Source organism: Python bivittatus, unplaced genomic scaffold (genome assembly GCF_059951505.1).
Source record: "Python bivittatus isolate LINGU-HERP-01145 unplaced genomic scaffold, Pbiv_v1 ctg000590_np1212, whole genome shotgun sequence".
In the NCBI taxonomy this organism is placed as follows: Eukaryota; Metazoa; Chordata; class Lepidosauria; order Squamata; family Pythonidae; genus Python; species Python bivittatus.
Window position 1 is genome coordinate 27,549,609 of NW_028277086.1, and position 27,930 is coordinate 27,577,538.

Below are 27,930 nucleotides of genomic sequence, written 5' to 3' on the forward strand. Positions count from 1 at the left end.
TAATAGTTGATTATGGATGGATATCAGTGAGAAGTACTTAAATGTACTGAAATGCTGTATAATGATACTGTTGTCTCCAGCCCAATTATATTAGATTCCCCAGGCATTTCATATGGAGAGCTAGTTTGGTGCAATGGTTAAGGCACTGGGCTAGAAATCAGGAAACCGTGAGTTCTAGTCCTGCCTCAGGTACAAAGCCAGCTGGGTCTCTTTGGGTCACTCACACCCTTTCAGCCCTAGGAAGGAGGCAATGGCAAACCACTTCCAAAACCTTGCCAAGAAAACTGCAGGGACTTGCCAGGCAGTCGCCAGGAGTCAACAATGACTCGAAGGTACCCCCCCCCAAAAAAGTCATTTCATATAGATATGAAAAGGCATAAAAGCAAGATGGAAACTTCAACACCCTTTACATTAACAATATACCATGAAGCAGAAATTCCCCAGCATCAGCTTTTTAATTTGGAAGAAACCATAAAGATTGTAATAGAGTTTCCCTTAAACCCAATTCTCATAAGTGATCTGGAAGAACTAACAGGGTAGCATTTTCCCATCTGTTCCTGTTTCCATTCCATAACCAAGTGAGAAACCATACTTCTTAGCATGGTAGACAGGGCAATGACCCAAACAGGATTGAGAAATTTTTTAAAAATGAAAAAACAAAAAATTCCCAAAACAAATTCAATTACCTCAGCACACTCAGATTAAGTAGAAAAACTGAACTCTGGAGGGCCATATGGAATCCTTTGTTGCCACCCCTGACTTAATTTCATCCATAATAAATTCTTAAAAATGGATTCATACTCAGGATCATTTAAGTAGCCTTAAGAAATTTACAGCATAATTCTACAAACTTCCACTGACATATAAGTCTTGTTGAATTAAATGGAGCTTACCTGAAGATAGGTAGATAAGATTCAGTTTAACATAAATAAATGAACCACAGAGAATTCAAGGTTTTTTTTTTTCATACACTATCAAAAATTGAAGATAATCCTTGATTTAAATCTTGCACAATGTTGTGAGTCATACACATTAGGGATTTATAGAGCACTTTCTTTATTTTATGTCACAACAATGTCACATTTTAAATTCAGTGTTGTTTATGAAGGCTTCAACAAGCATGAATAGGGCTCTGTGCTATAAACAAGGATTAGAATAGCAAAGTGCAGAACATTTTCCATCCGAAAGGAAAGGATTTCTCCAATGGTTATTCTCATATTATTAAAATATGTATTGTGGAAATTTGGTAAAGTAAGAATAATATTAATGTTTGCATAATTAAAATTTGATTGCCTGGAGTGTGAAAGTATAATCCCCATTGTTTAAATTTCCATATAAGAAAAGAAGTCAAGAATTTCCATAGCAATGAATAAGAAAAAAACCTCACATACTACTTTTCACCCTGGAGTTACTAACTGCCTTACCTACAGAATCAGCAATATGAAATGTGTTTGTGTTATACATATAATCCTTACAGTGCTAGGGTTTGTGTGCACACACTTGGGCTGTATCACAGTTATTCAGGGGCCCATTTGTAAGATTTGACTTTCAGAAAATTCCCAGGATACCGGAAGACAGAAAAATGGCCCTTTATAACTAAGACAGATCAGGGCAACTCTCACAAACACCTTTTTTCCCTTCATTCCAAGCATTCTAAGCAAAGCAAAGCATAGTGTATATAGTACATAGGGACCTACTTTACATAATAATTTAACCATCATATGTCTTGGTTATTTTTGGCTCAATGCACGTATGATCCCACCCATTGTGGTTTGTTCAATATGGCACGATTAAAGAAATCATATCTAATGATATGTAAACATAGTAATTGTCCTCAGTTAAAAAAAAGAAACAGAAAACCTAGCTTTTTGCTTCTACCTGTTGGTTATCTGGAACACTGCAGTCCAGACAGGGTAGTTTTATTCCGGATGAACATCCAGTATTTCTCCCCATTAATTTTTTTTAAGGGCCAGATGCCCTTATTCTATCTCTGCATCTCAGATAGCTGTGGTTGACAGGGTAATTCAAATAAAGCTATATCCCACGCCAGTTTCAGCATGTTGAGTTCTTGGCAGTAGATTCCAACCAAAAAAAAAGGTTTTGCCAGTTTCCTTCAACAAGATTTATTGACAACAAATGGAATAAGATTACAGAAACCTCAGCAATTGGATTGCTTTCACTGCAGAAATGAGTTTAGCTCAGCTTGCTAAGACACAGCTTTTTTCTGTTTTTTACTTAATGAGCAAAGAAACAAATTGCTTTCCTGAGAGCTGAGAAATGTGCATGTAGCCAGATATGACTCTCTCTCAAGCTCTGAACATACTGTTGTCTAGCATCTACCTATCTACTAAAGATCCTACACTTGATTTTTACTGTAATTTCTTCTTGGTCCAATGACCCTCCTTTGATATAAAACCTGAAGCTGGGCTGGGCTGATTGAGTAAGTGTCTGGGTGGGAAAGGCTTTGGAGATGGCTAGTCCTGCCGGATGGCTTCTGTGTCTTTCTCTAGCTATTTGTCTAACTAAGATTTAAAGATGTCATAGTGTTGTTGAATTATATTCCCAAAATATTGAATTTATCTATTTAAGAACTTTGGTACTGTATATGGGGAAGATACTATGGTAACTTTTTAGTTACCTGGCTGTGCATGCTTTCTATTCATATTTTCAGTGTACATGTTAAGTCACTCAACAATTAGCCATCTCAAATGATTTCATCTCAGTTAAACTGAGATCTAGATATGACCTATTAAAAATGGCTGAAATAAATGGAGGCAACCACATTCAGCTTTGAAAAAGAAATAAACACCTTAGAAAAGTTACATAATTAAAGAGTTACTGTTGTTTCAAAGTGGTTTCCTTTGAGTACAAACATCAAAAGCAAAAGTTACCCAAGTCAGTTTATTTTATTGATTTATGAGACTTATATGCCAAAATAGACACTTTCTTTGAAACAACTTTAAAATATACAGAATACAAAACCAAATGTGAATTAAAACACAAGTGTAGAAGTCTAAACAGTAGACATCTGCTTAAATCTCAAACATGCAGTTCAAAGAGACAGCAAGAAATGAAAGCTGATATTGAAATGTCCTTGACTATAATATAGTCTATAATAGAACTATAATAAAGTTCTCTCAATAAACATCTGTGGCAATTGCTTCTGATCACTTTCTTCTAGAATGCTTTCGAATGAAGCTTTTTTCTATACCCAATTACCCTACCTTATTCATGGAATTTTACAAAGTGTTTTCCATTTTTAGCCTTCCGGTCTTTTCCTTCCACTTTTTCCATCATTTTTTTCCCAGGCATCCTGGGTACTGCATGTACTTCCCCATTAGTGTCAAAAGCTACTGTATAGGAGAAAATGGTAAAGTACAAACTACCCATGTTTTGTCAGACATCAGGAAGAAACCGATCACACCAAAGGATGCAAATGGCAAGGCTGAAACTGGAAAAGTAAAAGTGCTTGTCTGCTCTGATAAGGCTTGGCTGATACCCAAACTGCTTCTTTCTGTCTCCTTTAATCCCCCACCCCCAAAATGGGAGGAGTAACATTGAAACCTGTGTGGCCCTGCCTGTTTCAGTCAGATCCTGGAACCAAAGTATACATACCCCATTACAGTCACAGAGGAGACAACCATAAACATGGTTTCCTTCATTTGAAAGAACTGGGAGCCTAATTTTTATAGACAGGGTGGCACCAAAGATCATGGACAGCGCCAAAAGCAGGGAGTATTTTTTAAGAAATTGAATTCTCCTAAAGTACACAAACGTTCAACAGGTTTCCCCAGCCTTCTATGATAGATTTGGGAGTGGGGTTTGGGTGGAAGGAAAATTGGAGGATATTCTGTTGCCAGAGATAGTCTGCCCCTAAGTTTATGCAAATTTGTGTATACATGTGCTTTCCACACGAACTGAAGTGTCCATGTTCATAATGGACCTATACAGTTGCTGGGTCTTCCCCCCCCGCCCTCCTGAAAGGGGAAATACTGTGCTCCATTAATTCTGAGGAAATTATCTTAAACTTTCACTCATAATTTAAAGGATAGGAAATAATATTGCCAGCACACTCAAGTTCAGAAACAATGGGAAAGAACCATCTCAAATTTATATAAAGTGTGAAACTGATTTACAGTAACTGTGACTATTTACTTTTACAGATAAAACCATGGTTCTGCTATTATGCTCGTCCTCTGTCAGTATGGTGACCATATTTTCTTGGAAAAAATAAACCCAAAAAAGGGGCAAATCTGAAACAGGTTCATAAGGTTCAATTTAATGTTTATGTTTACAACTTTGTTTTATAAAGGAAAATTCAACAGCAAACCAAGAAAAACTTTACCAAAATGCATATTCTAATAAAAATATCTGAACTCAAATAGTATATGTAAATTTATTTTAAAAAGACAATTCCATTTCCATATTTTTCACATGAATGTGAAAGACTGTGTATTAAGTGATATCATTTGTATGGTAAAAGTTAAATGATCAAAATAAAGGACAAAAGTGAGGTCTTGGAAAATTAATTAATTAATTAATTAAAAGGACAGCTTTCTGAAATAAAGGCCGATCCTTTATAACAAAGGACATATGGTCACAGTAACTATCAGACAAATTCTAAATATTCAAAGTAAAGGACACCAAATAAAGATAGAAAGAGAACAGAAATGAGAAAATAAGGAGAGTAAAGGCTAGGGGAACAATAATCAGTTAAATGGCTATATAAATCAAGGAAAGCTCATTTGCCAATACGATATAACACAAAGTCTTTATAGAAAGAGTAAAAGGAAGAATAGCGTAGGAGAACATCATGTGTCGATTGCTCACTGTAAACAGACCATCCTCTTCTACAGTCATGAGCTTTGAGCCAAATTGTATTTGAGCCTTAACTCCTTGTATGTGCTTGATCCAGAATGCTCTGGTCTCAAAACAGCCAAGAAAACAGTAACAACAAGGCTGAAGATAGTGACATTAACAAATTCAGTAATCATAATTAACTTAACATTTCAAGAAACAATAACTCATAGTAATTTTTAATGTCATAGTTAAAAACATTTGTCTCGGCAGCAGAAGACTAGCAAAGCAAGTCAGGACACAAATGGGACCTGACACTAAACTCAGTGAGTCCTTTATTAGGGGATAAGATATTCCTGAAAGGATCTCAGTGTGTAGCAAGGCAATCAAATTGGGCAAGAAGAGACTCCTCAAACAGGGCTTAGATAAAAGAATACAAGTAGATTATATTATGTAGGATCTTTGGGGTCAAGTTCTTAAACTAAATCAATGTCCGAAGACTAGGAGTGAGGCAGAAAGTAAATCAGGGAAAAAAGACATCTGAAGTCAAGTTTCCGAAAGCATAATTCCCAGGATTGTACAAATAAAACAGTAATATCTGGGCTATTATTTCTGAGAAGATTTACACTGGCCATGTACCAGTAAGATAGCAACTCTTCATTAGATATGTAGTGCACGATTCTGATATCTCTCTGGGAAATTCCCCTCAACCTAATCAGCAGTGATGTGTCAACACCTCTCCTTAATTCAATTATGCGTGGAGGTAAGAAAACAGAAACAACCAACATGCTTTTGTTATTGACATTTTTTCCAGCTTTTCCTAGCCGTACTATTTCTATCCTCATCAACATACCAACAAAACAAGAAACCCTTGAGCCTACATCTCTGTGCTGTCATAAAAATGCCCTGTGCCTGAATATATGTATATAATTTTAGCTCTTCCGCAAGAACTCCAAACAATAGAACAAATTTGGGATCCCACCAATGAATGAATGTTTTTATTATGGTCACTAACCAGAATTGCAGACAAAAACATTAAAAATAAAGTAAAAATAAAACAAGATAAAATACTGCAATTGGTGATGGGTTCGTCAGTGGACAAAACAAAGGCTGCCTAACGTTACAGATAGTATACCAAAATGTAGCTACATTCAAGGAGACTGAACCATACTGATCTGATAACAACAACTGTAGATAAATTTCCTGGGCATTTTACCAGGTAAGGAGTTATAAGGTGGGTCCTTGAGTCCTTATAGAGGATACAATATAGCACCCATTTTTTGAAGAGAACATGAATATTTTTAGAAGAGAGGAGAGTATTATTTACAATGGATAATTCTGCAATTGATTTTGCTTATGTTTATTTGTCATGACTAATTGGAAAGGTCTGATCACTTAGTTCATAGTGAAATATCCCTGAATTTCCTCTCCACTGAGCAACAAATGTGAATCTCCAGTGATTTTTTAGGAAGTTTTTTTTTTTTTAAATTATCACAAATAACGTCCTAATTTAAAACGAATACAATCATTCCATTATTCATTATTTTAGAATGCCTAATGAGGTTATACTTTCTGATTTTGAAAGAAACTAGTCTACTTGTCTTCGTTCATGGAGTAATGACAATGAATTAAATCAAAGAAGCATGAATGGTATTTGATTTAATAAGTGCACAGAGGTAGAGAAGGGCCTAGCATTTTGTAAGCTGCAAAACAAGAGCAGCAAAGAGGAGTAGAATAATCATCCAAGAATAATCCTCTAAGCATTAATGGAATGCTTAGCAGCATAAAAGACTTAATTTCTGAAATTGGTAAGTGGGTGCATTTCAATTTGTTTGAAATGCCTGGCATCGACACTTGGCTCCAACGCTTTTTTCCTAACTTCACAACATCTGGCAAATGTTAGTTATAATCAAGAGTAAGCTACTCAGAAGAACATCTGCAATCAGCACCTAATCAATTCAATGAAAACATAGTCACTTGCACATAATGCAATTCAAGTGGGTTTTTTTGGATGTGGGGGAGAGCAAGTGCCAATGCTGTTAGGCCTGAATGAGGTCAATATATCAATGCTGCCATGTTACTGTTTTTAAAGTGGGAGTTCATAAATGGAGATCCCTCAAATGACTATGTCAGTTTTCTGCATTCACCATCTTAACTACAAGGCTCAATGTTGACCTAATTCAGAATCCTGATTTCTATTGCAGCCAAACAGGTGCTTCTAGTAGGCTGAGAGCAGACATGAAGGCAACAACTTTTCCTGGTATTAGCCTGGCATTATATTTTCATTAGTCAGCATGTAATAGCATACTATTTCTGAACTTAAAGACACATACAACCATGTCTAAAATTTCATAATGCTGTATGATTCTAATTAATTCTGCAGCCAATCATCAACACTAAGATAAAGATGGACTATTTATATTTTTTATTAAGGGAAATTCTCAAATATTAATGATCTACCAGCATTATCCATGACCCCAGTAAGGAAAATGGCTGAATTGGCATACAAAGACACTACAGTATTGTGTATTTCACTGATCAGTATTGCCAGGAAGCATGTTGGAAGATCAGAGCCAAAGCAAGAAATTGGGCATATATTAACAGGCTAAGAGATCTATTGTAAATCCATATAAGATGCAAATAAATATCATCCTAATTATCTATTAACACCATGGAATCAGGCTGAAGTGTGACTATGATATGGGGTTGCCAATTGCAGACATATTTATCTCCCAAGATGTACTTACCTCCTTAGTAGTATGATTGCCACATCACTCCAGTAGTAAGCAGCGGTACTTTGGGAAGGAAGGTGACCATTTAACACGGTAGAGTGGGGAACAGATATTCTTTTTCATTTCTTAAAAGCAATGTCCAATCATAGGCAAATACTATTTCAAAAGGACTGCTACTGATCATTGGAAATGAGGGTGTGTAATCCCTAGGTATAGCTGGCTACATAGCTACTTGCAACTACTGTACAGCATTGTTGACAAGACCAATAGTAACATTGACAAGGACAACTCTGAGGGTACAATAAAGGCAAGTGGATAGGAATGGATGCTCCAGCCTTTCCAGTATTGCTATATCTCCTGTTTTTTCTATGGGAATGCCTGTGTTTTTGACTTTGCAAGAAAGTGCATAGCACTGAATCCATATTGCATCAGTATAAAGCCAGTAAATATGATGTAGCATTCTGTAACAAGAGGACCATTGGATTAAACTGCACAAATTTTAAATCTATACGATGTCTTTTAAATCTAGCAGCTCTACCAGTACATACAAGTTGTACTGAATTTGTGGATAACAGAATGCAATTAATGTTCATATTATTCCTATGAACAGCAACTAAAGAAGACATAATATATCCTTATTCCAAATTTAGCAACATTACAATTTAGCCTGAAATCCTAATTATAATTGGGTAGCTTCAAGTGGTATGCTGTGCTTTGTTTAATGCATCTTTACTTTCTCTTTGATGATGATGCAATATAATAATACTATGTGGCTAGGATTCTAGTATTTCACTTAGTGTTTAAAACAAAACTGTTTTAGTTTTTATTTTAGTTATCTAGAGTTATATATAATTCAACATTATGTTCAGTACATATGAAATACCACATTTTGCACTTTAACTCAAAAGAAAAAGAGCACTAACCCTATTTCACAGTTACCAGTTTCATCTTCTCTGTTTTATATATAGACTATTCAAGAATAAAATATGTGCTATGGGACCTTCTCAGATTTAGAGAGAAAAAGAAACAGCATTTCACAATGTTCAGTACAAGCGGCAATTCTATAAAAGTATACACACTGAGTCTCAAAAGTGATGAACCACCTAAAATAACATAGGTTTGAAGTTACAAGTTCCAATTAGTATTAAAATACATTTCTATCACAAATTAAATGAGCTCCTTAATCAAAATTAAATACAATCTTAATAATTTATATTATAATGACTAGCATTTTGTTAGATACAGTATAAACATATATAAGAATAAAAGTAAATATAATATGTAAAATATGAGATATGTACAACTAAGAGTTATTACAAAGGGTACATTACTGCAATTTCCCAGTCATAATCTGACAGATCTTCACTGCAGCTGCGCAGAACCGATTTTACAATGAATTATTGTTTTTATGCATACAGTGGGATGCTATGAATAACCCTATTCTTATAATGCTGATCATTGACTGAAGGGCTGATCACACACATTATTTCGCTCTCTTTAGAAAACAGCACAACACTTAATAAGTTTGCTTGCTTTAACTGCTACCAGCAACAACTTTAACTATTGGGTTAATCATAGCACAAGCAGAAGTGCAACTATAATCCAACTCAACATTAAAGAATAGCTACTAATATATCATTAATTTCAAAGAGTTTCGCTCCTACCTTAAAAAAGATGGGAGTCACTTGAGACAAAACAATTCTACAAGCTAAAATCATTTTCTTCAAGTTGAAAGCACTTTCAGTTGGCTGTCAAGGTCTGCCAAAAAAATGTAGAGATATGCCCACAGAAAGCCCTCTCTTAAAAAAGGAGGCATAAATCATAGGATTCCATGAAGTTAAATAAATCATAAGTATTAGAAAAGAAAAAAAATGCAATCCAAAACGAACAAGGACTAAAGAGACACACAGATGCCATCTGAGGGTTGTCTAAAGTAATATCCACCATACTGAATAAAGTGGGAACTAAACAAACAAACCAACAGACTAAAAACCTCTCCTGGCCTCATATCATTGCATCTGAAATATGGCCATCACAGTATGATACTGGTCTGTGACTATGAAAACCAACCCAATGTATATATTCCAAATGTGGAAACTCTGAATAGGAAAGAGTTGTTAGGTAAAGCTTCTGAGGACTAATACAATTAAAAATGGACTGCCACCAACTTAAGTGTATTTATTGGGTTTGTGAAATATCAGAGAATATTTGGCTTTGGGGGGAAAAAAAAACTGGCAATGCTAATCCTGTTGCCAAAATTGGAAACCATCTGACTGAGAATATGAATTTCTGCAGCTTCTAAATGTTTAACTGTATTATCTCCCACACAGATTCTCTGCCTGGGTATATAAAATTAGATTTTGCAAAATTCTGCTCATGCACAGGCATTCCAATTTTGTCTGGGCAATCTGCGCATTGACTCTGCTTCTTTCATTCTTACCTTTTGCTTTTGATTAAGCTCTCACTGAATGCTGTGAATGATACAAATACACATACAACTGAGTAGTTTTTTTAACATGTATATTTTCATACATACTGTTTGTTATCTGATGCAACTATTTTTATGGGTGCAATCTCACATACAAATATAAACCTACCTCTTGTTCAGTATAAAATCTAATTCTGTTGGGAATTACAATGACCAAGGGTGATTGTAAAAAAAAATACATGCATACGGCACCATTAACACGATGGCGCTAGCATTACAAACAGGAATAGAACTTTAAAAAGTCCTTTTTTCTGAATAATTGCCAACAAAGCACATAATTACTAAGCTAAGCTGACAGGTACTTGGCCATCATTCCTTAAAATATGGATGCTTCCTTGGTTTAATTAGTTTAATAATATGATATATTGTTTTACGTCTGCTTTTTAATAATTTGCTACATTCTGTTTTGTCTTTTCATTGGATTCCATGCAATAAACTGCTGTTCCAAAGTCACTATCGGTTATGATATATTATTACTGTCAGAGCAGGTGCTTTTCATGCAGCAAGCCCCAGATTCAATTCTTGGTATTTCCAGTTAAAAGAAAGAGGAACTCTCCAGAAATGATGGCAAACTGGTACTAATTGTGCTAGATAATGTAGCACTAAGTGGACAAATACCACTATAGGAATATATTACTATTTAGGCCCATGTTTTAATATTTAAGATGAAACATATGTTCCAAAATTGTTAGTATGCAGAAGATCCTCAGTTTAATCCCACTGATCCCCAGTTTGCAGATGACATGAAAGATCACTCCATGAGCACTTGGACAGCTCTTGCCGAAAACAGTGGACATCAGTGGCCTAGATGCAGTTCCTATAGACCTACAGTTACAAGGTGGATTAAATCACATATAGTGTAACTTCTCCTGTGTTCTGCAAGTTTAGGATGTGCTATGTTAGTATATGATGTTTGAACTTCACAAATTTCTGATTTCATAGTTTAAATAATATTAATTTATGAATGAATCTCTTCCATTAACTTCTGATTGTACTTGGATTGCACTCGAAAGTGAGCATGCAGGTATCTAGGTTCCAAAGACGTATAAGGCAGAATGTCTAAAAAAGCACAGTTATATTAGGTTAAATATGATAGCAAAGAAAACAATCCAACATATAAAGTTTAATCCAAACATTTTAATTCTTCCTATATTCTAATACATTATGAGTATTCCAGAAAACACATGTAACCTTGCCATTTTCTATCACCAGTTAGTATTATTATTTTGTGACTTCTACCCCAAATGTTAAATTTTTAATTATTCTGAAAAAAGCATCATGCAAATAAGAACTAATATGGCTAAAACGACTGAAGCTGTATGTTTTGCTAATAATACGTTCCCAAATAATTTAACCTTTCACCCTTGAAATAATATGTTACAATCGTATTTAATAAAAAATTAGCATTTTAGCCAGCTTTAGTATTTCTAAATTCTAAAGTTACATTGGCAGACTGTGAGCAGTAATGCAATTAGTTAATTAGCAACAGAGCCATTACTTCATTTATTAATGTACATTTTAATTGCTGTTTTAGCTAACAGGATTCAACGAGTAATTTTTTTCAGTGATTGAGTGGGCTTTATCAAAACTAGACATGGATGGTACTAGATTTGATTGATTTGAATAAAAATAAAGACAAAGCTGCAGTTCTATTGCTGGTTGTAGAAAAAGCCTTCAATAAAATCTACAGGCAATATATGTATATTACCTTAGCAAATGTGGATTTCCTGCAGAATTTATAAAGTGGGTTTGGATTCTCTAAATCCGAAGTGAAGGATTTTGTGTTTTTTTTTAAACTTACTGTTACACTTTATAACAGAACTATAGAGTAAGAGTAAGACTAAGAGTTGTAAACTTTCTTCTTTGATCTTTGTCTAGAATAATATTGTGTTATTAAACAAGATGAAAATAAACATGGGTTTTTGCATAATCCATTAGAATATAAAGCAGTATTATATGATGATGATATTTTATTGTTTACCTCTGAAACTCTTTTTTTCTGGCTTTGATGAATCTGATAAACACCTCAGGTCACAGAGTCTGTTAACTGGTATAAACTGGAACTGATGCCTAAAGGTAAAGATTTGTTTATTCATACATTAAATGATTATCATATTTATCCACTATTTAGGCATTCTTACTACAAGTAATATTTCTCAAATAATTACACTGAGATATAAACAGAGATTTTTATATCTTAAAAATATCTTTAAAATCCTACCCCTATCCTTTGCAGTAGGATAAACACTCTCAAAAAGGAATGTATTCTGCATGGAATTCCTATATAGATATCCAAAAACATTTTTCAAAAAATCAGTATTCTGTTTCATACATTTCTATAGGGTTCTTTAATTTTGAAAATATCTTTGAAAGAGATGCAACTGTCATTTAAGATGGGAGTTTCAGTTTTCTGAGTCTTGAATTATATTACTTTGTAATATAAAAGATATATTACATATATTTTAGCTAATATCAAATGCTGGACACCTTCACTTAGTGTAAATTCTACATCCTGAGCTGTTTTGAAATATTTCTGTATGACACCTTAATTGGACTGCTTGGAGATCAACATACAGTATAACAGATTTGCTATATCAAATTAGTTCAAAACTTGTGGTGTATTATTTCTGGAAAATTGTGGTTTCATCATCTTTCTCATGCTAAATTGACAGTATTTGTAATCCAGATTTTATACTTGATTTAAAAAATTATGGAATATCTGGATGGATGCTAGAATCTTCACATTATATCACTAAAGAATGATATAATGTGTTTTTATCATTTCCTAAGTTAATAAATAAAATTTGTCAGTTTCCACCCACTGATAGCATTTACCATTGCAATATTTACTGATGTATCAGCATCAGTATTTCAATGATACAATGATACAATATTTCATTTGTATCAGCAGTGTTTTCAGCCTCAGAGATGCCTAAGTTATAGATGGGATCAAAATAGGTAGGATCATAATAGTCCACAATAAATACCTGTTATCACCAACTTAATATCAATAAAAAAAAAGTGATACGCAATCTTTAAAGACTGAATGGAATAATGAAGTGAAGACCTCCATTTTGTCTAAACAATGGAAAAATGCTTTATCCTAAATACCAAAAGTAATATTAGAATTTAAATGACAAGAAATAATATTTCAGACTTATTGGACACATGATATTTGTACAGAAAAGCAATGAATAAATCATATTCTGGTTGGAGATGCAACCAGAATAATTTTTCATCAAAACTTACATTTTTGCAGTGTCCTAAAGTTACTATGCTCCTGGGAGAAGTAACTGTATACATTAGTTTGACTTTGAAGCAATGTTTAATATTTTTAGAAGCACACATTCTTTTGAACTACATGTAAACTGATAGCTGGACTAACTTACTACATATAGTCAGACAACAGAAATGGATTCCCCATGTCCTTATTATTGCTAAAAGATTAATTCTTCAACATTGGAAAGACAAATGTATGGGTCCAATTACCCAGTGAAGATCTAATGTTACTTGCATCTATGAATAAATTGCATCCTATGAACAATAGACATAATTTATGCAAGGACAATTACAATTCAATATTATATTTTATTGAAATTGCTGTTAAAATTCTTTCTCTCTCTCTCACACACACACACATTTACATGTGGGGGAGAACCCGTATATATACCATTTATCCATTTTTGTTATAACTGCATTTTTTCTTTTTCTTTTTGTTATTTGTTAATTTTTTCTCTTTCTTGTTTTATTAACTAATAAAGAAAAAACAAATCCTAGCAAATAGAGCCATTCTTCATTCTGTTGAAGTCACTCACAGTAAAGTATATTCTTGTCAATATGCATCAGAACTCTTAAATTGAAACCAGGGAAACACCCATAATGACAGCAATAAGAACTCTGTGATAAGATTCAATGTTTCTTAATTCCAATTGACACTCTGCCCTGGCATTAAATTTTCATCTTAATACAACTAAGAAAGAAAAATACAAAAAAAAAAAAAAGTTTAGGAGGAGGGCTATTTACATAATGTGGAAATTATCTGAGTTATTTGAGATTTATAATAAATGTCAAAACAGACAAATCAGCATTACTAGTAAATAAAGCACCACTTGTAAACTTAGTTTTTTTTGAAATTTTATTGAATTCATAGATTCCACTGGGCTCTTCAACTAATGACATTTTGGTAGAGACTTATTTCCCCTAACACTCTAAAATACCCAATGGACTACACAGTCCCCTGTTTTTTAAAAAAATCCTTTTTAAAAAAAATAATGAAGCAGAAGCTTCATTAAAACTTAATTTTATCTCACTGAAAATACTTGAATAAACAGAATATCTCAAACACAAAAGAAAAGAATGTCATGAATAAATCAGTTTAACAGAAAGCAGACATGTAAAGTATGAAAATTAATTCAAAGAAGGCCAATTATATGAAAGAAATAAACTAATTCAATCTGCATTTGAAATCACACATTATTGTCTTTTTCATATGCTCCAGCTCAAAGCATTTTTCATAATGCTTAGAGAAGACCCACTGGAATCCATAAGAGAAATTATTATGTTTAATATGGTTCATTGTTTGGTTTAAAACTGGGTCTGGCTCTAACCCACATGTACTTCCATCTGAAATTCTTTTTTTTCAACCTCAAGCCTCCTTTGCTATATTCCACACTGTTTGGAAAGTCCACCTATTCTCCTAATTAGATTTTGGAGAGGGAGAGCCGGGGGCAAGGGGCTTGTTCAAATTTATCGTCCCCCGTTTTATTATCAGGTTACATCCATATACATTTAATAAGATCCTTAGAAATAACCCCACACGTGTGTCTTCTTTAAAAACAAAGCAGTGAATTATCTTCCATTCTGGGCAGAATAGGGCACGCTAGCCAGGACTTGCAATATTATGTTTCCCCTTTATAACCTTTCAGGGATAGATGTACATATTAGCGGTAGTGTTTTCATTATGTTAACCATTCATTACAAAACTACTGCAAGTCCATGAATTTGCACTTGTGAATGACATTTACTTGGAGCATTATACTTAAAAAGTATGGAGCAATGTTAGAATCAGATGTTTTCATATTTACAACTGTGATTTCCACATTTGCCTCTAGTCAGACTTGGGATACACGCAAAAACCGGGGTGAAAAGAATGCTGCATAAAGCCTCTTGACACAATGAAAACTTTAGACTTGTCGGATGAATTCCACTCATGGCCTTGTGGATAACAGCCTTATACTTTGGCATTAATGAAATTGGCCACCTAGCCACAAGGGAAGAAAAATGTCAGTGCAAATTAACAACAGTCGCTAACAACACTTAGATGACAGCCAATCCCAAGCAAACAAAGGCTTAATTAAAGAAAATTGGGACACATGAAGAGTACAAAAACCTCAAGGCTAGGCTCTGGATCACACTCAAACAATTCTAGGATTAGGACTCAAATGATTCCCAAAGAACAATGTTGTCTATCTATCATTCATCTTTAGGTGCAACAATCCATCCATATATGTTTATCTCTTTCCTTACCATGCAAAATTATAGCAGATTATGGTGAAGTACTGTGTATTTCCTCATACTTTTTAACAAACTTTGCCCAGAGGCTTCATGCTGATGCATTTGATGTACAGAAGGTTGCTTTTATTTGGGACACTAATACAGAAAAGACACAAGCTACTTATTTCATTCTTTCATGACCTACTGTTCATCTTTCACTAGCGATATAGGGATCCTTTCATTTATTTTACCATACTTGGAAGACCTGAGTCAAACATGCATATTTGTAATATACTTTTAATCAAGGCAGTTTGTTTTCATAACTATCCCACAAATAACATTTACAATTTACGAAGGCTTCCAATCGAACCTAATAAAAGATGCAACTGCTTCAAATGAGTCAATTCATTAAAGGATTTGTCCCTTTAATGTGACTCATTAAAGCAACCATGTATTTTTTTAGGTTCGTGTGGAAGCCTGCAAAAAGAAAAAGGAACTTTTTTAGAGTTTGCGCTCCCATGTATTTTGTTTACGCTCCCATGCATTTTGAAGCACCACTTCTAAACCACTGCATAACCATATCATTCTGGACAGGATCGTTAGGTTAATCTTTGGTCACATACATATTCTTAAAGACAGCTGAAGGGCCTCTTCATACCATTATGCTAAGCTAATATGCTGAAAAGTATGTCATCTACATTTTTTTAAAAATAGAGGACAGTTCAGTTACAATTATCACTTAGGCTCCAAGAGCAAAAATCACTCTCTGTATAAACAGAAGTGGGCTGTATATGTGCCGGAAGAATAACTGGCTGTATTTGTCACAGTTCTTGAGACTTGACACACCTAGCTAACACCTTCTCTCTATAAATTCAAACCTGCACTTAAGCCTTTTTTTCTGATAACACCATTACTCATTCCATCCAATAAGGAAACAAGGAATAGGAACATCTCTGCAGCAATTCTATGATTTTTATTGTTCTACTGTTTATGTATGCTACCCTGTCCTTCTTGCTAACTTTCTGAAAATTAACTGCTTTCTTTCTTGCATAAAGATTTGATTTCCATGCTACTTCACTTTCCTAAGCATGCACAAACATGCTTTCAGTTTGTTTCTTCAGTGAAATTATATGGTATTACTTTGCTATTTTTAGTTTGTGAACTATGCTTCAAATTAATATCGAAAAGTGGCATGTATGTTTCTTAATAGTATCTGAGTTCTATTTCATTCTGTTGTTTGAAGTGAATTGTGCTTGACCAAATGGTAGCAGTTGTGTGCTAACTTCTAGCAAGGAATGGCTCAAGATCTACTGTGCAATTTCTTTTATTCACATATTTCGATGGTGTAAGAAAAATGACATTCTTTTTGTTGTGAGGGAAAGAGAAAACTTACACCATCTTTTTCCAATGAGATAATTGCAGCTATATTGTGCATCGCTGAGAACAGTTGAGAAGAGAGATTTTTCTGAAAAAAAATGCATAGCATTGTCTTATCTGGGCTATATCAACAATGTGTGATCTGAGGAATTCTAAGAGATAATAATAAACCATCTGTGTTTTAGCGGGGGCTAGTTTTTGCTTAAATGATTTTGATTAACAACCAAGTTTGATTGTAGTTCTTTGGAGGGTAATCATTTCACGACTCTACAATTATAACTGTGAATGCTGAGTTAGAGGCAATGGCAAAAAAGGGCTTAAATTAACATTTATACTCAGAGAAACAGACTATGGATTGAGGACTATGTGCTAAAGGCAGTATGAGTGCTAAGAAGCATTAATATGGTAGATACTATATGTAAGGCTATAAAAGACCAAAGAAAAAGAAAGCTTATCAGGAAATATACATTGCATTTTGTCACTCATGCACTACACATCGGCAGGGTGCAAGGCTACTACAGTATCATTACGCTGCCACTTACATTTAAAAGCTGGTATAAAAATACACCTGTTTAATTATTTTATTTTCAGTTCATTTTCCATTGCAGAAACATAGCGCCATTGCCCCATTCCTAGTGTTGCCTTTGCCTCCCCTTAGACATTTTGTAGCACTATTTTTTGTTTGTGGTTTAGAAATTACTCTAAACTAGCAACACTCAGAAACTGTGATTAAGACCAAACTAAGAGTATGGTGTTTTAATGGGTAATAGCTAAAAAAATCCCAGAAAATAAATATACAAAGTAAATGTGAAAGAAAAACAAAATAGAATATAAATCTATGGCTGATTTAGATTCTTTCAAGATTGAGACATAAGGCAAAAGTGTGATAATAATGACATTTGGGAGACAGCTGCATAATGCAGAATTCTAGTCTTTGGGGCATTTTAAGATAAGAGTACAGTTCTGACATCATCTTAATTCTGTTTCCACACTTTACTTTTCTTTCCTCATTTCCTTGTAAATTAACAGGAAACCTCTAAGGTTGGGCCTGATTTAATCACATTTAATCACTAAAGTCAATGAGACTTGAATTAGGTGTGACCAATAGGCTTGTGTGAAGTGGCATTGCTATGTTTTGTAGAGCTGAATTGACAATCATTTGCTAGAGTGATTTGCTTCAAAGTAGTGCCACAGCTCAGAAAGTGAAGTTTGAGGTCTGCCTCAATTATTCCACTTGAGATGTCAAGACAGGCTGCTTTGTTTCTATAGGTTGCTTTGTTTCACTGAGATGCTGGTGGAAGTCTCAACTGGGTACTTGTGAGCAGAAGACCATCACAGACCATCAGAGACCTAAAAAGTCACAACTTATTACAGGTTATGAGAATAACCTTGAGGAACAGGAGGAAGAGCCACAACCAAGACAAAGGTCAGGTAACGTAAATCTGAGTCCAAAGCAGAAATGTAATTTGAGAAAACTTCTCATAATTGATCCTCCCTATCCTCTTGTAGAAAAAAGCAAGGAGGGGAGGCACTTTCAGACTTGCAAGATTGTGTTACTGTAACTCTGTAGTAAAAGAAGTATTAGTATTCATAATCTACCTCAAAGGGCTGACACAACTTCAACCAATACTAGGCACTGGTTCATTTTGTGGACAGCTTCTACTCAGCTAAGGTGAGGAAGGTTCCTCCACCTCCTGAGGAACCAGATCTGGGAAGTCGCCAGCCTCAGGACTTGGTAGAAAATCAGCCATCTGGGGCTGACTCAGCATAAGATTAACAGGAGCAGGTGCAGGAGGAGGCAGATGATAAGGGGCCCAGTCCTGGCAGAGCACCTAGTCCCAGGATGCGTCAGCAGCTTCAGACTCTTGACTGAATACTCAGGCAAGATCTCAATCTTTTATCTCTTTTCTGGGATGTGCTTTCACTTGCACCGCCTCCCTTTGTATTGACCTGATTGCCACTTACAAGTAAATCCCACTTTCTTGGGTTTTATCTGTTTATTTTATCTGTTGACTCTATCTGTTTATTTTATTTATTTTAGATTGTTTTTATATTGTTCTGGAGTTTTTAACTGTTCTATTGTATGCCGCTCAGAGTCACATGTTTGTGAGATGGGCGGCTATATAAATATGCTAAATAAATAAATAAAATCCCTTGTAAATCGCCTCGTGTTTGTGTGCTCAGTCTGAAACAGGGAACTTTGCACAACTCTAAACACACAAAGGTCCACATACAAATGATCAATCTTTTATCACATATAAACATTTGCAGCAGCCTCAGTTATTAACCAGATAAAACTCTGAATATAAGAATTATCAGAAAATATTCCAATAATCAATAGCAATTTATTTATTTGGTAAATTTATACAGCCACCCATCTCACATATGTGACTCTGAGTGGTACACAAAGTTAAAAAACACAAAACAATACAACAAAATAAGCAAAAAAAAACCCAACAAAAAACACCCAACAAAAATCATTAAAAAATTAAAAACCATAAAAACCATAAAAAAATAATCTACGGAAGAGCGTACTCTATTTCCCTAGCAATACAGCCACTTTGCAGACTCCATACCCACATTACCAGATCCCCAGCCTAGATGGCAAATCCATGTTTTCAGGCCCTTCTGGAAGATCAGCAAGTTCAGGGCCAATCTGACCTCAGGAGGAATGATGTTCCAGAAGCCAGGTGCTGCAGCAGAAAAGGCTCTTCCCCAGGGTCCCGTCAGATGACATACCTTTGTGGACAGGACCTACAACATACCCTTCCTGCTGGACCTGATGGACCTGATGGAATGGGTAGACGAGATTGGGAAGAAGCGACCCCTCAAATAATGCACCATCTCCAACACATTCCCAAAATATTTCAAATGAAATTCTCAAATCCTCTGAAAAGAAAGTAGAAAATGGAAACCTGTTTTGCAGGGGAAAGAAACATCTGGGAACATCTAAACCAAATTTCAGCACAACATTAATCAGGGATATGGGCAAAAAATATCTCCCATTGAATTGTTCAAGCAGCTGTGTGTTTTCCTGGCACGTGCAACTGCTTCAGAAGTGGGATCACTTCTAAAGTAAAGAACAACTTGCTAAAGTAAGATGAGCAGGACATCAAAGCAACTTCCTTGAGCTTTTCATTTAAGGCTGTACCTCAATACTTTGAGCAACATATTTGGAGATGTGCTTTGTCTCTTTTCAAAGCACCCTCCTGAATAGCCCTAATATATTTAATAAGATTGGTTTTAAATTTTATATGCCGCCCAGAGTCACTGTTGTGAGATGGGCGGCCATTTAAATTATTTAAAGAAAACTTAAAAAATGAATAAAACGTTAGTATCTAAAATAACTTTCAGTAAAAATTATAGGCTATGTTTTGAACATTTGTGATCAAGCACTTTTAATAAAATGATGCATAGTTTGACTTGCCTTGTTCAATCTATTCTGAACTATAAGTTGTGGGCAATAAAGGTGCTATAAAGATAAATGGAGTTTCTTCTCTCTATTTCTCCTTTCACTCTTCTAGTCAACTTGCTGACAGACTGACTTACTCAGAATTTTTATTCAAAGCCATAAATAATACACATTCGCTGATTTAAATTGCAAGAATACTGCACTGATAGATTTGGAAATACAACATAATGAATAATACTGTATGTAGGGCAAAATATCTTTCTAATATTCATGGCACTACAAGTATATTTAATTTAATACTGGAAGTTAGAAGTTCTATATTAATTACTTTAATCCTTTTTTGAAGCCCCAGAAGAGGAATGTGCAAATCCTTTGAAACAAATGCTTCAAAATGCATGAGAACATATATGAAGCATCTCTTTTCAAATCTTAAAGTAGCCATGTCTTTTACAGGTTCACTTGGCTGCTTCAGAAAATGTACTGCTACTTTGGGGGGAATTTTTTTTTTTTTTTGGAAGGATTTGTTCAGTTCTACTACAAAAAAGAAGCTATTTTTGCCCAGTTTAATTTCAGAGATTGCATTTCAATACCCATCTACTGTTCCGCTACTACACTGTAAAGATAGGACTCAAACAGAATATTTGCAGACCAATTTTCTTATACAGTGGAACTGAAGGGGATGTACTGTATATGGGTTTTTCAGATGGTTTTCTGAAACTATCTGCAACTAGAAAGAAAGCAGACTGAGACCTGCTTAGCTTTCTGCAAGATGTCTACATAATGTGTCCTGAAACCATATCATTATGAGGACAGTGTAATGTAGTTTTTTAGTATTGCAAAGAGGTAATAGATAAGGGATAAGGATAATGAAATGAGCATTGTGACACACTCTGCTTCTTACATATATGCATGGGATGTCACCACACAGTCAAAAGGGATAGAGCTTGTATTGCATTATTGCAATACTCATTTTGTCATTTGCCTTACATTGCTCCCTACAGAGATCCATGTTGCCCTGGGAACAAGCACACAGAAATCCATACACGACAAGATGGATACTAGAAAAGCTAGGCATTAGCTTTCCAATACTGTACAGAAATAAATGTCTAATAATAAATACAGTAATAACGGGATCCCTGCAAGGTTACATTTTCACAGGCATAGTTTTGAGGATGAAAAATTTCCAGTCATCCACAATTATACTAGGATAGATGTAGGAGATTTGTATCAGAGAATCAGGCAAAACAAATCAAAACAATACTCAACAAGCAATCCTCAAGGATTCAATTAATTATAGTTTTAATCTTTGCCCAAATAAATGATTTTTAAGTTGATTACACCCACACGTACAGAATCAACTCAATTACCTCCCCCCTGTAAAATATAGTAAATATTAAATAATTTACTATTATTTAATAGTAATTTACTATTATTACACCATTCTAACAACATTAATAATTTTCAAAATTAAACTGTTAAAATCTAAAATAGCTAGGAAAGTGTAGGTTTATTGACTGGCATCACGAAGGTGGTTATGGTACACTTGGCAAACCTTCTTGGGAAGTGGATTTCATAATGGCTCTCTTGTCTTGGGTTACGACCATTTGTTCAGTAACTGTTCAAAGTTATGATGGCACTGAATGAATGGTACTTATGACTGGTTCTTGGAGTTCCGGCCATTGCAGTGTCCCTGTGGTCACATGATCATGATCTGGATGCTTGGTTCATAATTACAATGTCGCAGTGAGCTAAAGTCACCTGATCGTGATTACTGATGTTTCCTGCTGGCTTACCACAAGCAAAGTCAATGGGGAAGTTGGCAGGAAGTCTGAAGTTGCGATCATGAGGTCCTCACTTAACAACCTGCACAATCCTTAAGTTACAACAGCAGCCAGGACTACCGGAATGTCATTGCTTAGTGATGTGGAGATGTGATGTTGTGCTTTATGACCGGGTTCTTTATGATAGAAATTCCATTCCCAACTGCCGTCATAACCTGAGAACTACCTGTACCCATATTGCTATTCTGTTGGAAACAAACAAGCTTTCTCATAAAACACTGCAAGGTTTCTATTGTGCCATGCTTCTTTTGGCATATTCCTTCTCTCAGGAGAACTGAAAACAGAAAATCAGGCCCAGGAGGCACCTGCAGATGCAACTATCAGTGAAATAGCATCCTAAAGGCAAAAGGCTCCTGAGACTGAAGACTCAAAGAGCTAATTTATAACAGAAGAATCATGGGACTAGAGGATATTCCTAGAGATTCATAAATTATTAACAGGGCAGAAGCTACCTTAAGTCTCAGTAGTATGTATGTGTGTACATATATATAGGTTGCTTTTCCACTTACCCAACACTACAGACAGCTGAAACCTTACTTCCATCATTTAGCCCAGCTTGTTTAGATAGGGATCTGTATTCTTGGACACTTTGCATCCTGTCTTGACTTTGGACTGCTCTAGGTATACCTTCATGATCCAAATTTGTTTTTCTTTCCCTGTTCTCAACCTCTGCTTTTTTCCCCTTCTCCCCTTCTCTTGAAAAACCCAAACAAGTCTTGGTCACAAAGCTCCAGTGATCCAAAAAGCCCTTTGATATCCATCCTGCAGCACAGAAGGAAGCCAGAGAATGTTAAATAGTCATTTGTGCACTTTTAAATGTTATTTATTTTGCTTTATTTATTTATTTCCTATTACTTGGAAAAAATCCCACAAAATATGTCTCTGAGTTAGACCACATCTTAAAAATTACTCATTGTTTGTTGGGATGGCACAGGGATGTGGGCTTATATCCAGCATTCCCACTGGCCTTTCTTTTGAGGCTTTCAAAAGAATGGTCCTTGGAGGATTGTGGAAATGTGAAAAAGAAATCCAGTGTTAATTTCTTCTTTGAGGTTTCCCTCAGATTTTGTAGGATGTAATCCAAAATATCAGTTGCTCAAATAGCAATATCCTAGGCATGATGGGCTGTGCCCTATATACTGCTAGAATTACCAACTTGTTGATTTCTATCCAACCCTCCCCCCCCAAATCCCCTCTTACCCCTATGGGTGGTATGTGTCTTCCTCAATCTCGGGTCCTCTACCAGAGGCCTGGGAGTTTGAGGGTTCAGCACAGTATCTTAGCTGTTCCTAGCACTGCCCTCTTCTGCACAGAGAGCTCTGATGTTGTTCCTGGGATCTGTGGGAGCCACTCTCCCAGCTTAGGAGTCACAGCCCTGAGTGCTCCTACCACCACTGTGACCACTTTGGCCTTGACTTTCCACATCCTCTCTAGTTCTTCCTTCAGGCCCTGGTACTTCTCCAACTTCTCATACTCCTCTTCCTAATGTTGCTGTCACTTGGCACTGCTACATCTATCACCATCGCTGTCTTCTGGTCCTTGTCTACTACCATAATGTCTAATTTGATTGGCCAGTATCTGCCTGTCCATCTGGATTTGGAAGTCCCACAAGATCTTAGCCCTGTTATTCTCCACGACCTTCTGTGGAATCTCCCATCTGGACTTGGGAGGGTCTAGCCCATACACTGTGCAGATGTTCCAGTAAACTGCAAATAAATTTATACGCTGCCTTACTCCTAACAACTCTGGGTGGTTACAGATAAAAAAGTTAAAAACAATAAAAAATACAATAGACAAAAACAAAGAGTGAAGATGGGAAGAGTGAAAAAAAAAAACTTGACGGGAACAAAAGAAACAAACCTACAAATTCCAAAGGAGGGTTTTACTCACCCTCACATCTTTTACGCCTGGGGGAAGAACTAGGTCTTCAAGGCCCTTCAAAACATCAGCAGGATGGGGGCTGTTCAGATCTCAGGGGAAGCTTTTTTCAGAGGGCAGGCCCTGCTATAGAGAAGGTGCACTTCTGGGATCCCAACTGATGGCATTGTTTAATGCAATGTTTCTCAACCTTGGCAACTTTAGGAGGTATGGACTTCAACTCCCAAAATTCTTAAAGTTGCCAAGGTTGAAAAATATAGGTTTAATGGAAGGAACCTGGAGTGCACCAGCCCTGCCAAATCAAATTGGTTAGGCAGATACTATGGGAAATGGTGGTTCTTCAAGTAGCCTGGCCCTATGCCATGTAGGGCCCAGCTACATTTTATAGCTATACTTTAAATATGCATTTTTGTTTTGAGTTGTTACTTATAAAAAAAGTTATGGGGTATTTTTAATTCTTTTCAAATAAAGCACTTGCTACTAGGGTGCAGTACTAAAAAACCCTGTAGTTTATGTTTCCACCATATACCCGGTGTTTCTTTTCAGAAATATATGCACACTGCAAAATCATCTGATCAAAACAATCACCCATAGTGTTTGGTAAATTTACAATATCATTTTTCTTATTTGCCAAGAAAAAAAAAATCAGATAAAATATAATATTAAACTTTGGCTAGTGTCACTCACACAGTAAGCAAATGACTCCTTTACTATGGGAACAAAGATACAGACTATCATTTATAACAAAACCATAAAGATCAGCAGTTATTTGGGGAAGTAGAAGAGGGAATGACTGGACAAGGGAAGGAAAAAAGAAGTGTGTGCTTTTGTGTAGATATACAAGTCAACTTGTATATCTACACAACAAAAGAACTTGCCCATCTACTTTGCCAAAGAAAGAAATTGTTCTTTCACCCAGTCATAATAGCTACAGGAACAAAGAACCCCACCAACCTGAGATGATCAGGGCTACCCTTTCAAACATCAGTCAACATCCAGATAACAGCCGATGCAGCCTGCTACAGGTCCAGGTGAACACACATTAAGTTACAGGATTGCAATAAAAATAAAACTGAAAGGAAAGACTAAGCCTAATAAATTCATAATGGCAAACAGTTTTTCAGAATAATATAGTACCTGCAAACATAATCTGCACTACTGCCCATAAGGAAAAAACTCATTTTGATAATCTAAATATTTGCCTGCTAGTCCCAACTGATTTGTCAGCAGCTCTGTTAATGTGCTAGGAATACTAATGCATTGATTTTGAGAAAGCTTTTATTCTCACTTCAATATTTCAGGCGCTTCAGCTGCTGTCCCTGAACAATAAAATTACATAATTACTTCTGCAAAGAGGTTTGTCATAATCCAATATTCGATTTATACCTGTTCTTCTTCTAATCATAAGATCTGAAAGACCAAGTTTGTGTGGTAACAATCCAAAACAGAAATCTCATGGGGGGGACGGGGGGTTGAGGCGGCACAACGCGGCAGTACTTTTATGCATATTTTGCTTCCATGTTTTAATGAAATGTTTTTTTCACACACTTAGTACCAACTGCTCCAACTTCCCAACATGAATTTCTATGGCTTGTACGACCCATCACTGCAGTAATAACTTAGACTCTTACATTTTACTCCGTCACAAGTCATTTCAACTTTTCAGCCTAAAAAGCCACTAGTGCAGCACAGGCAGTGACCTTTAGCTTCCAATATCAGGCTCACTGCAGGAAGTCTCATGCAAAATCAAAATTCTAAAAGTTTATGAAAAGGGAGAATAGTTGTATTTATTGCACTTGGGCTAATAAATAGCAACACAGCCATTATAAAATACACATGGATAGGCATGTACCAACGTCACTTCATATTTATAGTTTGCATAAAAAAACATAAATTGTATTGGTATAGTAAAAATACTCGTGTGGCTTTTGCTTTGCAATAGTTGTATTCATACCAGACACCAAGAATAATCTTGATTATCATCATGTCATAATTAACCCATGCGCATTAATCCCAAATTATATTTGTTCTGAAAACCCAAGTCTATTTTGGACTGCAATATTTCATGTCTGACCAGAAAGTTGCCTTACAATTTAAATATAAGATTCAGGTTCCAGAAGCGTTGGTGTTCCCATTATCATACGGTAGCAGCCCAACCAGCATGGTCAATTCAGAGGTTTTTTCTCTGAATTTTCTCTCTCCCCCCACTCCCCAACTTGGTTATCACTTTTGCAACATGTGCAAACATTCTGTCGGACCATCAGAATAAACCAGAGACTTCTGGACAAAAAAGATGGACTTATAATCAAAAGACGTATTGTTCTGCCTTGGAAACACAAATATATGGTTCCAACTACTCACATGTTTGCAGAATTGATTAATATAGACGAACCATGGATGACTGTAATGAATCATGGCTTCAACTGACTGATATAACATATGTCTGTAAATATAGGTTTTGTATGTTTAGATGTTTTTTATAGCTTTTATAGTTTTTTTTCTTCTTTTATAATTTTGAGTACTTTTTCATTTGTATTTGAGAGAGAGAGAGAGAATGAGAGAGAATGAGAGAGAAATTGACAGTGCATTTTCTAAGTATGCAATTAGAAGTGAATACCACAGAATTCAATAGATGTGAAGAGAGGCATAGGCATATGTTCACAGTGATGCAGATGTTAATGAATTGGATGTTGTGCAGAACCATTCTGGAGTAGAGTGGAATAAAAACACCAGTAAAAATGTATACTCTCTCTGTGTGCGTGTGTGTGTGTGTGTATGTAGTGCTGCTCTTTTGAGTTGCTATCATATACATGTCAAAGTTTATCACCATACCACTGACTGAGAGCTAGGCATCTCCTGATCTTCTTCCTAAGAAATCTAGGTCATTCTAATGAGAAAGACTGCAGTGAAATCACAGAAAATAAATCAACCCACAGAACGTCACAAGTTCTCCTTCCCCCAACTTCCCCAGGAATTGTAATACAAAAATAGTTTTACTGCTTGCTTTTTTATGATGAATTTGATTTATTATTTCTGTCTTATTCTTTTTAATTAATATATACTATGTTTTTAATTACTTTAAGTAACTCTGAGTGTTAATAGTAGACTTTACTCAAGAATTTTGTTTACATTTGTTATCAGCCAGTAACTTGGAGGAGTTCCTTGATATCCATGGACTTAATAGAGAGCCCGCTTCATTCCACTACGTGGTCAAATGAGTCAGCACACTGTCAGATGTACCCTTTAATATTTTATGATCCATTGTTTTATAATAGATTTCGTGTGTTCACATCTATCCCTTAAACCTTTGAGAATAGCAAACTGCTTTTTTTAAAAAAAAAGATAGCCATCTATTGAGCAAATAAATAAATAAATACCTGTGATATCTCTTGTATAGCTGAACTTTGAATTAAGAGTCTGCAGAAGAGCCTAATTTCACATTAAAACCCTGACAACAAAAAATTGGAGAGGGAAAATATTTTTTTTCCTGTACAGGCTATCAAAAAAGCAATTTAAAATTGAATAAAAAAGGAAAGACACAGGTGATATTATCTGAATGGTAGGTGTTGTGAAAATTGTGCTGTGAAAATTAAAGTACTAGTTTGTGCTGCAGCCATAAATTACTAAACTAATTATCTAGTAGCAGGCATAACTGAATCATTCAAAGGAGTAATTAGCAATCAGACATAATGAGTACTGCTCCAATTTCTTGTCATACTGTATTTAGCTTCAGTGCAGCCTGGAGGATCTGAATTATTTCCTCTCTTTCTCTAAAGGCATTACTGCTATATTGAGTGCATCAGCCCATATTATTACTCCCAGCAGATTAATTCTTCACTGGACTGCACACTCCTGATTTCTTCTGTCAAAGACTCTTCAGGTCTCTGGAGTCCCTTTAAACATGTATCATCC

At 35.4% G+C, this 27,930-nt stretch overlaps 1 protein-coding gene across 8 annotated transcripts in view; it reads right to left on the minus strand.

The window, feature by feature from the left end:
• The window catches only part of RALYL (RALY RNA binding protein like), a 232,244-nt gene that overhangs the window by 126,294 nt on the left and 78,020 nt on the right, over positions 1-27,930 (minus strand). For 4 of the 8 annotated variants that reach the window (XM_088149160.1, XM_088149158.1, XM_088149161.1 and 1 more), the window contains one exon: positions 11,999-12,087. The exons of the other annotated variants lie outside the window; for them this stretch is intronic. The gene's annotated coding sequence lies outside the window, so the exon portion shown is untranslated. The remainder of the gene's footprint in view (positions 1-11,998; positions 12,088-27,930) is intronic. 8 annotated transcript variants of the gene reach the window in all.